This window comes from Dromiciops gliroides, chromosome 4 (genome assembly GCF_019393635.1).
Source record: "Dromiciops gliroides isolate mDroGli1 chromosome 4, mDroGli1.pri, whole genome shotgun sequence".
Taxonomy (NCBI): domain Eukaryota; kingdom Metazoa; phylum Chordata; class Mammalia; order Microbiotheria; family Microbiotheriidae; genus Dromiciops; species Dromiciops gliroides.
In genome coordinates, this window is record NC_057864.1 from 309,762,290 (window position 1) to 309,771,653 (window position 9,364).

Here is a 9,364-nt window from a genome sequence, read left to right on the forward strand (position 1 = left end):
TAAGTGGATAGAGGGCTAGACCTCAAGACTCTTCTTCATGAGTTCAAATCTGGCCTGAGACACTTACTAGCTATGTGACATTGGGCAAGTCACTTAACCCTGCTTGCCTCAGCTCCTCATCTGTAAAATGAACTGGAGAAGGAAATGGCAAACCACTCTAGTATCTTTGCCAAGAAAACCTCAAATGGAGTCATGAAGAGTAGGACACGACTGAAAAACCAACTCAACAACAAAAATTCTTCCATTAGATTTTAAGTACTTTGAGGATAAGGACTGTATCATATTTCTTTTTTATATCCTTAGTACATTACACATTAATAGGCTCTGAATAAATAGTTGCCAAATTGAATTGAATTCCTCTGTTTTAAACACCTGCAATACTGGCTGCATTCCATTTTCTAAATTCAGCTATGGTGTGGAATAATGTCTTAGACTAAGAAAAATATGTGTTATTCATAGTTTGGCTACTAATTTCATGAATGATTTGGAAATTATCATTTAACCAATTGGTTTTACTTTCACCAAAATGAGAATAAAAGGTTTATATCAATTGATTTTTGAAAACAGCACAATGTCTGGATAAGCACTTCACCCTTTCACTCGACATTTCTGATTTTCTCTGTGAATAAGACTCCCTTACCAGGGTAGCCCCTTTCACCTGAGTCCAGGACTCCATTGCCTTTTGCTCTTTGCTCAATCAATCAATCTGCTGCTCCTACTGCTCTCTCTTAGACATCTTCAATCTCTCCCTGTCCCCTGGCTCCTTCCTGTCTGCTTACAAACATGCTCACAGCACCCAAAACCTTTTAAAAAAAAGCTTTTCCCCTGGCCTCTTTTATCCCCTTGAACTACCATCTCCCCCTTATATTCTCCCTTTCATTGTCAAATTTCTTTAAAGTTTCATTCTAAAATCCACCATTTTTAACACCTCACAATAGTTTTCTATCCTCAACTCTCTACCCAATTCAGTTTAATTTACCAAACATTTTTTTAAGCACCTACTATGTGCCAAGACAACAAAAATTAAAGTCCTTGAATTCTGTGGAGGAGAAATAACACATACATAGAGGAGTAAATACAAAATAAACATTTAATTTCAATTATTTTAATTAACAAACATTTACTTGTCCTACCTGATGGGCAAGGCAAGGGTTATGGGAAATCCTAGCACCTGGCTGTTTATAAAGGGTGAGGCATGTTTGAGCTACTCACTCTCCAATCCAAAACGAGGTCAGGTCTGTTCCCAACATCCACTCTAATACTGAATAAATTATAGCCTCCAGGCTAGGGGAGAATCAGGGAGTCTTTAGTCTGGGACAGGTGGACAATATGAAGAGTAGAGAGTAGCAGGTCAGGTGACAAGTTCCTGATGCTGCCAGTGACTGCGAGTCCAGTTTTTACTGAAACTATTTTTTTTAAACAAAATTTGAGTGGCACTTTTTCTCCTACCTTTTTGATCCTTCTTGGCTCCTGTTCTTTCTCCAGCCTCCTTACTGCAGGCATTACCCAAAGTTCTGTCCTTAGGGATCATAATCTATTCTCAGGGTTTTACCTTATTTTCTCAATTGAAATAACTACAGTTTACCTCCAGCTCCAAATTCCTTTGACCATAAGCCCAGGTACTTGCCTACTTGTTAACTCCACCTGGAAGCCAGTCAACATTTTAACTCAACATGTTCAAAATTCAACCCATCATTTCTCCCCTAAGTGTGCTCCTTTTGGCTTCTACATTTCTATTAATGGTACTGGGACCACCCTTCTTAAGAGCCTGGCATCACTCTCCCTCATTTCTACATTTAACTAGTTGCCCAGTTCCATTAAAATGTTTATTTATTAAGCATCTACCATGTGCAAAGCAGTATAATAGGCATAGAATAACAGCTGATATTTCTATAGGACTTTAAGATTTCAAAAAATTATAAAACTGTCCATGACATCTTGATGTCAATTTTACTTTTCTAATACCTCTTCCATCCCTCCTCTCCTTTCCACTGCTTCTACCCCAAAATACATTTATTAGGCACATCCTACATACAGAGTATTTTGCCAGATGCAATAGAAAGGTTGAATAAGTCTGATCTCTGCCTTCAAGGAGCTTACATTATAGTAGGGGAATAAGGCGTCAATAAAGATAGTTATCATACATAACTAACTACATTAGAGATGATAGATCTTATAGCTAGAAGGGACCTTAACAATCATCTAATCTAACGTCCTCATTTTATATAGATCAGAAAGGTTAAGTAAATTCTGTAAAATCATACAGGCAATACATAGCCGAACTGCAGTTTAAATCCAGGTCCTTTGACTCAAAATCTAATTCACTCTCCATTGCATTAATAGCCAAATATCATGAATGTAAAGTCAGAAGCAGGTCATTATTGAAGAGAGGTAGCAGTTAGGAGGTAAGAGGCAGGAATCAGGGAAGGCTCCTAAGACTTCTCCTAGGATTTAAGGGCTTTTTTTCCTACTTTTTTCCCCAACTTTATTTATATTCCAATAGTATTTTATTTCATTTTTACAATTACAGGTAAAGACAATTTTTAATATTCATTTTAATAATATTTTGAGTTTCAAATTTTCTCTCCCCCCTCCCCTACTCCCTGAGACATACTGTCTCAGGTTAGATATGTGCAATCATGTAAAATTCATTTCCATATTAGTCATGTTGTGAAAGTTTGCAAAAAAAAATGTACAATTGGCAGAAAGAAAACAAAAACAAAGTAAGTGAAAATTAGTATGCTTTGATCTGCATTCAGACTCAGTTCTTTCTCTGGGATGTGAATAGCATTTTCTATCAAGTCTTTTGGAATTGTTTTGGATCACTATTGCTTGTGGAGAGCTGTCTATCACAGCTATCACACAATGTTGTTGTTACTGTGTTTGATGTTTTGCACTGGGTTTTAAAGGATAAGGGAATAGCTAGATAGGTGGTAGAATGGATAGGCTTGGACTTGGGAACACCGGAGTTCAAATCCAGCCTTAGACACTTACTAGTTATTAACCCTGGGCAAATCACTTAGCTTGCTTGCTTCAGTATTCTCAATTGTAAAATGGGGATACTTTCTTCCCAGAGGTGTTTTGAGAATCAAAATGGACTATTTGTTAAGCACTTAGCACAATTCATAGAACTCAGTAGTCACTTAATGTTTGTTCCCTTCTTTCCTTCCCCATTTAACAAGTAGTAGATGTGGGGCATTCTAGGCATAATAGAGTATGCACAAAAACATGGAGGGATAGGTAACAATAGTAACTTAACATTTATGACACCTACCACATGCCAATCATATGGATGACAGGGCAGTGTGTGTCAGGGTGGGCTGGGGCAATTTGTAGTCTGATTTGGCTAGAGCATATAGGGAAGGACTATGTGATAACAGAAAGGTAGCTGGTGCCTGATTGGGTAGAGCCTTGGGTGTCAGGCAAAACACTTCAAATTTTACTCAGTAGGCAAAGGAGAGCCACTAACGATTTTTGAGCAAAGGAATGCCATTACTAGATCTAAGTCAGGGTTCTTATTGTGGGTTCCATGGATAGATTTTAGGGGAACAATTAACTTGGATGGAAAAAAGAATTATATTTTTACAAACTTGGTTTCTATTGTAATCTATGTGTCTTATTTTATGTATTTACAGTTTTCTGTGAAGGGGGTCTATAGTTTTACTAGACTTCCAAATGGGTATATGACACAAAAACAAGTTAAGAACCCCTTATTTAAGCAAAAGAAAGATTTGACAGCAGTATAAAGAATGGATTGGAGACACATTATGAATCAAGTCAGGAAGAGTCTATTGCAATAGTTTTGTAAGATGCAGTGGGAAAAGAGACAGTCTAGTCTTTAATTACCTTTCACCTAAATTATTATTTACGAAATTATAAACATCACATATGATTATTTTAAATACATAGGGTGTACAAAGTCTTTAAACAATTTCATGCTTATACTTATAACAAATAAGTATAATCAAGCTAAAGAAATTTACACATTAGTCATGTTGGAAAATGCACGTCTTGTCCTGTAGCTATAATCCAACTCTTCCCCATGGCATGGGAGGCGAGCTTTATAATCAGTCTTCTGGAGTAGTGATTGGTCACTGCATTGATCAGAATTAAGTTTTGTAAAGTTGTCTTCCTTTACAATATTTTTAGTCATTGTATAAAGCATTCACACCTAGTTTTGCTCACTTCATGGTGTATTAGTTCATACAAGTCTTCTCAGGTTTCTCCAAATTCATACCCCTCATTTCTTGTCATAAGTATCATTTTCATATCACCACCATCTGTTGTCAGTCCTCAATTGATCTCACTTCAATTCCTGTTAGCCTACCTCCAGAGGTTTTGCCTTCCTTCCCCTTTCCACGAATCTTCTTACAACTGCCAGATTAACCTTTCGAATACTAAAATTATGCCAAGATCAAGGTCTTTTAATCTGCATGATGCTTCCCTTAACATATCTATGACCATTCTCAGTCTTATCTGATCTGATGTTCTATATTCTAGGGTGCATCCCAACTGTGCTGGGTCTCTTTTATATATTCTCTGACTTGGTTTTTCATTTCCCAGTTTTATCATCTTTATACAGATGACTTCCACATCTATGTCGAGTGATAGTGGACGGAAAGGAAGGGAAAGGAATAAGCTTTTATATTACATCTATATGATGTCATCGATGGTCTCTTTTGACCATCAAAACCTTGGGAGCTAAGTGTTATCCCCATTTTATAGTTGAGGAAACTGAGGCAGTGAGGGTGACTAGCCCAAGGTGACAGTAAGTTGGCATCTGGGATTTAATTTGAATTCAGGCCTTCCTGACTCCAGGCCTAGCACTTTTACTGCACCTAGTGACATATCTCCTTCCCAAAGCTATCTCAAATTCAACATGTCTAAAACGTAACTCGGCCTTCTGGCCTCAAGTCTCTAATCAATTATCTACAGCTACCAGCAATTTTCCTAAAGCATAAGTCTCTTTTAATAAAGTCCAGTTATTCCATTATTTACAAAATTAAGTATCAATTCCTATGGCATATAAAATTCTTCCCTTTTCTAGTTTTGCTATAAACAATCTCCCTATGTATTCTACAGACGTGCCATGTTTGCTGTTCCTCACAGTTCATACCCCTTATCTTATACAAAAGAAAACCTTTCCTGATCTGCCTAGCTATGCCATGTCCTTCCCTTCCAAAACTATGTACACATTTGTACATATTCTACTTGTTGCCTCCCTGAGGGTGAGGATCTTTTTTGCTTTTGTACCCCTAATAGTTAACATAGTGCCTATACCCCCAAAGTCTTTTTGATTTGTCTCTCACATTGATAATTCTGGTATCATCCTTGACTCACCAAGCCAATTAGTTTGAAAAAATCAGTTGCCAGCTTCTTCCCCTTCCCTACCCAAAAAGCCTTCTTAAAAACCCCAAAGCATTCCTACATTTAGGTAAAGCCCACCTGGTTCAAATTATTAAGATTGCAGTCAGAAAAGGCATGCTACTCAGAGGAAAGTTACCTCACTATAAGAAATACAATTTTAACTTTATTATGTCATTTAATAGGTTAAACCCTACAGTTAACTGAAATCTGAGAATGCATTCTGTCAAATGGGGCCAGCTGGCTAGTTTTTTTTTTTAGGGAAAACTTCTGTAGCTGAACCACTCAGCAAATACACTACACTTTAATGTGTTAAATAGTGTAGTTACCAATAGCCTCTTGGTCTAAGACAAAGTCAACCTCAACTTAGTCCAATTCTACCTACCTAGAAATTGGATCCCCCAAAACTTTCTGTACCATTCTAAAAAACGAAGAAAGCAACAGTACAGCACTACTTTAATTTACCAAACATTTATAAAACAAAACCCTGAATCAATGAAAGATTTGTTTCATAAGCTAGACTTTTTATAAATCAATATTTAATTCATGTGCCAAATGTTTAATTGCTTTGAAATAGAAAGGAACACTTAATTTTAGGTAAGTTATAATAAGCAAGGTGACTTCCTAACCCTCCATTATCCTCTAAATTGTCCCTAAAAGTCAAGCTAGCTCTCAAAAAGATTTTGTTTTTTTAGGCCTCCACTTTTTAGGTTCAATACAATGAAGTGGTCTGCTTAATATAAAATACTGATATCCGCACACAAAATCAAGACCAAAAGTCACGTAAAACATTTCAAAAATTTATAAATTCTCCATGAATTTCAAATAATACAAAGTTTTTCTAAATTAAGATTTTATGTCTTGGCATTTCCAGAATCAGAAAAGGCGTCATTTCAGATTTCTTAGTTCTTTTCCAGTTACCATCCACACATTTGTCTCATGATGCAGATGCAATGATTCCACAAAATACCCCTGAAATGGGAAAACATCGGGGTTTTAAAAGAATCAACCATGTGAACATAAAAACCTTTTCAAGGCTTTACACCCAAAGGAAACAAGTCAAACATATGGCCCCACTGTTAAACTTCAGAGCAAAGTGCTTTTATACATTCTTAGAAAAAGCATTTATGAAAGAAAGCATTGTTCATGTTTGGTCTTATCTCAGAAGCCAGATCCGTAATATAGAATTTTTCAACAGGAATTCAGGTTCGGGATAGTGTCATCATAAACAAGACCAAGACACAGTAGTAAATCATCTAGCAATTTATGAAGCTTAGAAAAATCCATTTTTACCCAGAAATACAAAGTTCATGCATTGATGCATAGGGGTCATTACTTACTTTGGGTATACTGAAATTAGGAGCTCCTCATTCTTGAAATTCATCAATGTGGCTGTTGGCAAAGATAATTGTCTATTACTAACACTTTACTTCGACACTGTTATCCTTTTTAATATCATCATTCTACCACTTATTTAAAAGAGCAGCCAGTATTATTTCCTTTCCAGTTAAAAACTAGAGCTAGTTCCTTCTAACAGAATGGTCTTCTCAGAAGCCAGATCCGTATATTAAGTTTTTTCATCAAGAGATCAGGTTCGGGATAGGTTCATCATTGATTAGACCATCAGACCTGTTCATAAATTCTTGTCATTCAGCTACCCCCCTCCACATATCAATCACTAATAGCAACTATAAAATAAACATTAAAATTTAATGGCAATTAAACAACAGGCTACTTAACTTACTGGGCTAAAGTAGAATACTAAAAATAAATACATTAAATACCTCAAACTGAAGCCAATCGGTCACAGTTAACAAGATCTTGAGCTTAGATCATATCACATTATTCAACAGACACTTGTCCTGGGGGGGGAAAAAAACCCACAACAGATTTTTTAAAATTGAGAGAGCTTATTTCTTAGATAATTAAAAAATGTTTTTTTTTAAATGCTCACTTGTTTCATTCAAGTATTTATGGACTCATAACTGCTAAACAAATACCCGTCCGGACAGCTTAATGTTTTCATTTGCGTCTGGAAGAGGAAACAATTTTCAATCATTCAAAAATCCAATGAACTTGTACCCATCACTCTCTTCTCCCTAGTTTCTCATGGTCAGCGGTCATCGGCCCTTCTGGTGGCAACAATACTGTGCCCCATGATAAGCCACCACTAGAGATTTCTCTACCAATTGCTAGTTTTAGCTTAGAAACCACAACTTATTTCAAAACTACCCAACTCAAAAGTTTATGCTAATAAAATATTTGTAGATGCAAAGCACAAAAAGGAAATCCTAAGTAGCACTAAGTCTTTAAAAGTCAACGCGTCATTTTTCTCTTAATACTTCCATACCTGAGTGTTCCCGTAAGACAGTCCTGAAAAATCACGGAGAGCTCTTGCCATTATTCCTACAAAACAAAACACGTTTTCCCATTAAAGCGTTGCCTCATTCCGAAGGTGTCCCTTCTCCAATTAAAGAGTCTCCCCCTTAAGAGAAAAACAATTGTCCCTTCCTGCTTCTAGCCAACAAAGGCGACCCCCCAAATCTAATAGCACCCAAAGCATACATTGTGCACCGTCAGCACAAAGAAATCACGTGGGCACTCTAGGGGAGCTTAGATGTTTGTTTAAGCTTTCGGCCTATGAACCACGCATCCTCCGTGTGGCCTCCCAGGGATCAGTTAGCATCTGACACAAGTGCGCGCGGCGGGGGTGGGTTGTGGGTGGTGGTAGCGGTGGCGGAACTAGGCAAGGCATTCGCCATTTTCCCTACGACCTTCTTTCCAAAAGCCAACATACAGCTTTAATACGACCAAAATTGGGGAGCTAGGGAGGGACACGATGGTTAGCACTTTCAGGAGTCCGCTGTTTCCTCTCCCATCCGCGTCCAAATCCCGGGACTTAAATGTGGTCCCGCCAAAGCGACTGAAAGCTTGCTTTCAGTATCCACGCGGTCGAGAACGCTCCTCCCCAGCCTCCTACAATGCATTGCGGGAGCCCGCATGGACGCCGGCTTTAGGCCGCACGGCACGCCAGGACCGTACCCTGCCAATAAAGGCCGCCTACGGACAGTTGTCCGTCACCCCAAATCCCTTGAATCAACCTCCACCCCCAATCCCTAACCCTGGCATCTCCAACGCCACAAAAGAGACTTTTTCTTCTCTTGTTCCCCCCTCGCAATGTCCTAATGGAAGCCGAAGCTCAAAATCTCTTCAATCTTACCATTCCTCCGGATTCTGCAAAGAATTAGTAATGTTCTCCCCTTGCCCCTTCTTCTGGAACCCCTAGAATTATCGCCGACAGCCATCAACGATCCCGTTGACTCCTTACCTGGACCAGTGGAATGGAAAAGAATTCAACCGCTCTACCGCAGCTCCTTATATAGCCGGTGCGCAATGAGGACAAGGCTGTCTCCGCCTCTCTCACTTGCCATTGGACGTAGGAAAGGCTACGAGCGAACGGGGGGGGGGGGGGAAGGGGCGGGCAATCACACTGATATGAATAGGGCGTGCCGGGTAATTTTGGAACCCCTAGCTCGCTTTCCGTGTTTCAGCATGTGGCGCTTCCCTGTCCTTCCGGGGCGACTGGGGTGCGCGCACGCATGGACGGACGGACGACTGAGGCGGGACTGCCTTCTTGTGGGTGGGGAAGCGCTCGGCTTGCCTAGTCCTGGCAAGTTCGGTCTGCTTCTCCCCAGGCTCGCGCTGTCGGGCCGGGCCCTGCTTGGCTCGGGGAGTGGCGCCAGAATTCAAACAGGCACTCTCGGTTAGTGGCATTGGCTGCAGCCTCTGCCGGAGCCAAATTCAATACAGATAGGGACTAGGTCTTTTGTTTCATCAGGATGGGGACCTCCCAGTGAGGAACCTCCCACTATCGATTCAAGTCAGCGCCTTCCATGCAAGTTGTGGTCGTATAGATTTCTTCCTATTCACATTTCTAATAAAGTTCGGGTTTGGACCTGTGATTTCAAGGTAGAGGAAACGTTCTCTACCAAAGCAGTTC

At 39.4% G+C, this 9,364-nt stretch overlaps 1 long non-coding RNA gene and 2 other non-coding genes across 5 annotated transcripts; all 3 read right to left on the reverse strand.

Annotated features, from left to right (window-relative positions):
- Nucleotides 1-6,151: 6,151 nt before the first annotated feature.
- Nucleotides 6,152-8,771, reverse strand: LOC122752890. Of its 3 annotated transcripts, none has more exons than XR_006356219.1 (6): nucleotides 8,693-8,771; nucleotides 7,715-7,770; nucleotides 7,319-7,396; nucleotides 7,149-7,226; nucleotides 6,705-6,756; nucleotides 6,152-6,336 (listed from the first exon to the last, which is right to left on the reverse strand). It is a non-coding gene; the product is annotated as an uncharacterized LOC122752890 (long non-coding RNA). The 3 variants fall into 3 exon arrangements; XR_006356218.1 differs by having other exon boundaries at nucleotides 8,585-8,706; XR_006356220.1 differs by lacking the exon at nucleotides 8,693-8,771 and adding an exon at nucleotides 7,930-8,529.
- LOC122727098 lies at nucleotides 6,523-6,595 on the reverse strand. Its single transcript, XR_006353054.1, has one exon. It is a non-coding gene; the product is annotated as a small nucleolar RNA SNORD50 (small nucleolar RNA).
- Nucleotides 6,909-6,981, reverse strand: LOC122727100. The gene has a single exon (XR_006353055.1). It is a non-coding gene; the product is annotated as a small nucleolar RNA SNORD50 (small nucleolar RNA).
- Nucleotides 8,772-9,364: the final 593 nt, after the last annotated feature.